The sequence below is a fragment of the Suricata suricatta genome, chromosome 9 (assembly GCF_006229205.1).
Source record: "Suricata suricatta isolate VVHF042 chromosome 9, meerkat_22Aug2017_6uvM2_HiC, whole genome shotgun sequence".
Lineage (NCBI taxonomy): Eukaryota > Metazoa > Chordata > Mammalia > Carnivora > Herpestidae > Suricata > Suricata suricatta.
In genome coordinates this window covers 117,747,542-117,754,676 of record NC_043708.1, presented here as the reverse complement: position 1 = coordinate 117,754,676, position 7,135 = coordinate 117,747,542, and the positions used below count along the sequence as shown (strand labels likewise).

General features: G+C 39.6%; 1 pseudogene; it reads right to left on the bottom strand.

The window, feature by feature from the left end:
- Positions 1-4,613: 4,613 nt before the first annotated feature.
- Positions 4,614-5,707, bottom strand: LOC115302977 (annotated as a pseudogene).
- Between the last annotated feature and the right edge of the window lie 1,428 nt (positions 5,708-7,135).

The window sequence follows — 7,135 nt, the reverse complement described above, 5'->3', positions numbered from 1 at the left end:
CCTTGTAACATTCTAAGGGCAGGCCTAAAGATGGAGGCTAAGACTAGTCACGCCCTACCTGAGGGTCCTGGGCCCACTCTGTGATTGGTCAATACTCTAAATGTTGTGATTGGGTCCCGCCAAAAGTAACAAATACTCTAGGCAATGTGAATGGTTAAACCTGCTGTCAATAATATTGTATAATAATGATTGGATCACTATATTTCCTGTAACTCCCCCTTCCCAAACTCATAAAAGCCCTACCTTGCCTTTGTTCGGGGCTTACTCCACGTGGATCCAGTAAGTCTGTGAGCCTGAGTTTAGGCTGGCTGGGCCTAAATTCGTAATAAAGCCCTTTGCTTTTGCATGCGTGATTCGGTCCCCCAGGTAATCTCTGGTTTTATTAAAATCTGGGTACAACACAGTCTCACAGCCACCCTGCCCTCACAGCTGTCCATGGAGCTGGTCACCTGTGGACACGAAGGTTTCAGCGGGCCCAGTGCCAAGCCTCAGGGCGCTTTGTCTCTGGACCCGGTGCTCCCTCCCCTAAAGTCTCCAGTCCCAGTTTGCACTCACTCACTCAGACAACCGTGAGACTGCTGTCGATAAGGGGTCTGTCTGCACACCTCCGTTCTTGGAGATCAGAAAGCTGTGGCTTTTTAATTCTTCTCAGTTTGATGATTGCGGGTGGACGGAGGTAATGGGGCTCCTTACTTCTCCGCCATCTTGCCGCTCCCCCTGATTTTTTTTTCTTTTTGAGAGACAGAGAGAGACAGCATGAACAGGGTAGGGTCAGAGAGAGAGGGAGGTACAGAATATGAAGCAGGCTCCAGGCTCTGAACTAGCTGTCAGCACAGAGCTCGACGCGGGGCTCAAACCCACAAACCATGAGATCATGACCTGAGTCGAAGCCAGACGCTTAACCGACTGAGCCACCCAGGCGTCCCTCTATCATTTCTTCCATTGTCTTACTCCATAAAGCTTTCAATATTATCCTCTTGGACTTCTTTTGTATATGAATTTTCCTAAATAATTTAAAAGGTTGAGAAAGGAAAGGGCTGGAAACTGCAATCCAGGTGAAAGTGATGGTAGCTCAAAACATGACAAACCATATATGGCAAAATATTGAAAATTAGTGAGTTGCCATTTCTATATACTATATAAATTTGCTTCAAAATAACAGTAAAAGTAGCCATTTATTTAAAATGAAAATTAAGATTTATGTATATATATTTACATATGCACACAAATCCTCCAGAAGTATACATAGACACTGATAACACAGGTGATTCTGTATGTCTTATAGTGGCAGCATGGCAAAGGAAGAGGGATCCAGCTAGACTGTCTGTATTATTAATCGTCCAAAATAGCATACCTCTGAGAGGAAGAATGGACTATTCATCATCAACCCAGGACATGGTTGTAAACAAAGTCTTCACCAGGCAAATACAGTTATATGGTCTTCAGGGATGGAAGGCAGATTTTCCATTATATGTCATTTTTTACATTTTTATTTTTCAACATGTGAATATATTAGCCATTCAAATTCATAAATAAAAAATAGGCATAGGGGGAAGGTGTTTAGAAACCAAGGTCTCAGTGCTATTAATATTGCCATTAGGTCCTTTCAGATAAAAATATATAGATATCGGGGCACCTAGGTGGCCCAGTCAGTTAACTGCTTGACTCTTGTTTTCAGCTCAGGTTAATAATTTCAGCTCATTATTCGTGAGATACAGCCCTGCATCAGGCTCTGTGCTGACAGTGCCAAACCTGCTTGGGATTCTCTTTCTCCCTCTCTCTTTGCCTCTTCCTCTCCTTCTGCTCTCTCTTTCAAAATAAATAAACTTTAAAAAATATGTAGTTGCATATAATTATGATAGTTCCCAATTTATAATGGTTCAACTTATGATTTTTCAGGTATTAGAATTAATAATACTTCATTTTTCAAGTATAATTTCCATGCTTCATTTTGTTTTATTTTTTCCTGAGAGCAATTTTTCTGCAGTCCTTAAGGACTTAGCTCCTTACATGGACTTTGTTAGAGGTTGTGGGGCAGCACTGGCTGGTCTAAATCTGTGGTCTGGAGGCACTTGAGAGGCTCAGGGTTGTTTTGTTTTTTTGTTTTTTTTTTTAAATATAACTTATTGTCAAATTGGCTTACATGCAACACCCAGTGCTCATCCCAATAAGTTCTCTCCTCAATGCCCATCACCCACTTTCCCCTCTCCCCCAACCCAACCCCCTTCATACTCTGTGTTTTCTCTGTATTTAAGAGTCTCTTACGTTCCCTCCCTCCCTGCAACTATTTTATTCCCCTTGGAGGCTCAGTTGTTTGAGCATCTAACACTTGATTTTGGCTCAGGTCATGATCTCATGGTTTTTGAGATGGAGCCCCGTGTCCAGCTCTGGGCTGAGCATGGAACTTGCTCTCCTCTCTCCCTCTACCCTTCTCCCATGCACACCTGCATTCTCTCTCTGACTCTCGAAGAGAAAAATAGAAAAGAAAATTTTAATCTGGGGGAGGGTATTTGATCCTTTTGTGCTTCACCAGAGCAATTCCTACCCACCTTGCTGTGAATAGTAAAACTCACACAGTAATGTAGCTTCACATAAAGTTTGAGAAGCACATAAGCAACTAAGACACTCACTTTGGAAATGTCTGTGGCAGCAATGGCCTCTACAATGTACTGAATAAGAACACACCATCATTAAGTGTATTCCTTAATACCCATCATCTATTTCACCCATACCCCATGTACCCAACTCACCTCTGATAACCATCAGTTTGTTGTCTACAGTTTCAGAGTCTGTTTCTTGCTTTGTCTCTCTTGCTCTACTTTTTCCTTTTGCTTGCTTGTTTTGTTTTTTAAATTCCACTATGAATGAAATCTTATGGTATTTGTCTTTCTCTGACTTGTTTCACCTAGCACTATATTCTCTAGGTCTATCTATATCATGGCAACTGGCAAGATTTCATTATTTTTTCTTAATTTTTGAGGGAAGGAGAACATGAGCAGTGGAGGGACAGAGGATCCAAAGCCAACTCTGTGCTAACAACAAAGAGCCTGATGCAGGCTCACACTCACGAACTGTGATATGGTGACCTGAGCTGACGTCAGATGGATGCTTAACTTACTGAGCCACCCAGGCACCCCAAGACTTCATTCTTTTTTATTGCTGAGGAATATTCCATTTTATACACATACCACTTCTTTATTCATTCATCAGCCAATAGACACATAGTCAATAATTTGTCTATTGTAGATAATGTTGCATATACGTAGGGGTGCACAAATCCCTTTGAATTACTATTTTGGTATTCTTTGCATAAATACCCAATAGTGTTAATTACTGGATTGTAGAATAGTTCTATTTTTAACTTTTTGAGGAATCTCCATACTACTTTCCAGAGCAGATGTACCAGTTTGCAAACAGTACAAGAAGGTTTTGCTCTCTCCACATCTTTGCCAATACATGTTGTTTCCTGTGTCTGTGATTTTAGTCATTCTGACCAGTGTGAGGTGATCTCTCATTGTAGTCTTGATTTGCATTTCCCTCATGATGAGTGATGTTGAACATCTTTTCATCTGTTGGCCATTTATATATACGTAAATTATAATATTATAATTCTTGAGTATAAAAGAATTAAGCACTAAATGGAACTCAAATGTATTAAAAACTGTTGAAATTTAAATGAAAAATATTACCTTGACAATATCATAAATTATTCTCCAAAGAACATTGCATGAAGTAAAGTACATTAAATATTTTATAATGATTAAGTCTAGAGTATTTTTTTACTTAAATTCTTATTGATATAGTTTAAAACTTTAGAGCACTGACTGAATGAGAAGACCATTTAAAAATAAATAATAGAGGAGCACATGAGTGACTCAGTCAGGTAAGTGTTCAATTCTTGATTTTGGCTCAAGTAATGATCTCAGCATTCGTAGGTTTGAGCCCCACATTGGGCTCTGTGCTCATAGTGCAGAGCCTGCTTGGAATTATCTCTCTTTTCATCTCTCTCTCTCTGTTCCCCTCCCCCAAACTTATGCATGAACCCTATCTCTTTCTCAAAATAACCAACGTAAAAAATGCTTTGTAATAAATAATAGACTGTGGAATATGCCTTCTTTTTCCTTTTTAGAAAAAAAAATAAAATTGTTTATTTATTTTGAGAGAGAGAACAAGAGAAGATGAGCAGGAGAGGTGAAGAAAAAAAGGAGAGACAGAGAATCGCAAGCAGGCTCCATGTCATCAGTGCAAGCCTGACATGTGGCTCGATCTCACAAACTGTGAAATCACGACCTGAGCTGAAACCAAGATACTTAACTGACTGAGCCACCCAGAGGTCTCACAAATTTTTTTTTGGTTTATTTTGGTTTTTTTTTTAATGTAATGTCTACACTTAATGTGGGGCTTGAATTTGCAACCAGGAGATCAGAGAATCATATGCTCTACTGAACCTAGCCAGCCAGGTGCCCCTGGGGTATATGCAATTTTAAGGGTAAAAGGAAGATGGACTGTGTGCTTTGACTTGCAAATAAAGTTCTTATGGAGGTAGTCCTTAGAGTTTCCATTAGCCTTGAATGACGAAAAGATTCTTATTGTGTGAAAAAGAGACAATCCTTTTACTGATGGGAGGTTTCCAATTTTATCTGGGTTGGATCTTATAGATGTCTCCAGGTAATTTCATTAAGTAACAGCAGTTCAATATAAGGTGGCCAAAAGAAATCACTAATTTTGATGTGGATCCTGTGGAACATCAAATAGTCTATTTATATGAATCTGTAATATTTCATGTAGTGCTATGAGCTATGCAGTTGACTCTTTTTGTTAATTAATATTTTAGAAAGGGTGTGAGGGGGCAGAGAGAGGGAGGGAGAGAAGCTTAAGCAGGCTCCATGTGGAGCATGGAGCCAAATGTGGGGCTTGATCTCAGGACCCTGAGATCATGAACTTAGTCAAAATCAAGAGTCGGATGCCTTAACGACTGAGCCACCCAGGTACCCCTAATTTATTCTTTCTTTTTTAAAGTTTTTTTTTAGTCATTTCTAAACCCAACATGGGGCTCGCATGACCCCAAGATCAAGAGTTGCACACTCTTCCAAATGAGCCAGACTGTTGCCCCTATGCAGTTGATTTTTGAATGTTTTTTTTTCTTTTTGCTATTTTTATCAGGTAGAGGGAAATGGTCTTATAGATACCCAAAGTAATAAAAAATTTCTTCTTATTTTGTTTGAGGCATTTTTTAAAAAATAGTTCCTATGCCCAACTTGGGGCTTGAACTCACGATTCTGAGTTTAAGAGTCACAAGCTGAGCCAGCAAGGTGCCCCTCTTTTAACCATTTTTGTTTTCAGCTTATTAAGCTCTCAATTCAGAAAATGCCAGTAAGTGATATTTAAATTTATTGTGTGCTACATGAAGAGATTCAATATCTGTTGTTGTTTATCCAACCCTTTATTCTCCTTCCAAGTCTTCCTTTAATTTTTCATTCTTTGAGTAAATGGTAAACAGTATCATTTCAAGATCATGTATCAGTTTTTGGAACTCTTCCTTATGTTACCAGAACATCTTCATTCAGTGGGATTATTTCAGGAGTTTCTGCCATTAACTGGGTTCAGTGGTCAAACATTTCACCTGTATAACTATTAATGTTGATTGAGCCGTTGAATCAGTGACTGTGTCCATTCCAAGTGATAATGTATTCTAACATTATTTCATATCATTCCATGTTCCTTCATATTATTTTTTACCCAACATGGTGCTGAAACTCACAATGCTGAGATCAAGAGTGGCATGTTCTACCAACCAAGCCAGCCAGTTGCCGCTCTTCACACTGTTTAGTAAGTTCTTCTTAAGCATATATTTTGTAAATGTTTATGTATTGATTTTGAGAGAGAGAGAGAACAAATACAAGTTAGAAAGAGAGAGAGGCAGAGAAAGATGAGAGAGAATCTTAAGCAGACTCCACATTGTCAGCAGAGAGCCCAAGATGGGGCTCAATTTCATTTACCATAAAATAATGACCTGAGCCAAGATCAAGAGTCAGACATTCAACTGACTGAACCACCCAGGAGCCCCATATTCTTCTGTGGTATCTTGACATCTTCTGCATCTATGGTACTGTCTGGATCTAGATCTTGCCAACTCACTCACATGTGCTTGTGATATTCTTAGCTATATGAAGAAAATAATGATGATAATTTAAAAAGGTGTGGGAACTTGAAAATGTCACTTAAATTATCTGTGCATCAGTTTCCTTGTTCTTTTCATAAAATGTTCTAGAAAATAAAAAAGCTCAGATTAAAAAAAACAAAAACAAAACGTTTTGAGTACTTGAAGGGAAGCCTGCAAGTTAAACGGTTCTTTTGTCTTTCTCTCCTAACCAGTGGGTTTCTGGAGCTGTTGGTGTGGGAGGTAGAGAAGAATGGTACTTGTAAGGTTAAAATCGGTAGAGTAAAAAAGTTACAATACCAAGAGACTGGGAAAAGAGATCAGAGCACCCTTTATTACAGAGTCGGAAATAAATGTAAAAGGCCTTTACTGGGAGCGCTCTCAGGTGAGGTTCCCTGGACCAGGGAAGTTGCTCAGGAGAACAAAGGGCGGGGCCTTATATAGGACAGTAGTTTCTGATGTATGTCGGTGGCCAGAGAACCCCCTTATAAGGTGAAGAGATGAGGCTAGGGCAAATGACATGTTTCCAGAGAGCCGGCAGCAGGCAGAAAGTTCCAAAACGGTGGTCCATCATCCATCTTGGTATTGTTCAGCAGGAAAGTCCCAGGATGGTGGTCTGTTGGCCATCTTGGTGCTCCTTTCCCAAGCCCACCAAACCTATCAGTACTCAAGGCTGGCTGAATATTGGGTATTAAGATTTCCTTATACAATTCCAATGTGTGGGGAGTTTCCCCCCAATACTCAAGCAATTCTTGAACACCAGCTGGGTGACATATAATTCAATTCCATTCTGACACTATCTATCCACAGATAGCATCAGTTTCCACAGGTTAAGGTTTCAGACCCACAAAACTGCTCCCTCATTCATATGCCAATTATCAAATTCAGGTTGTTACCTGTGCTTCTGACCAACTGGCTGTAAATCCAGATTCCTATGGCCTCCTCCTTAGGTTGACTCACATACTCAAGATACCA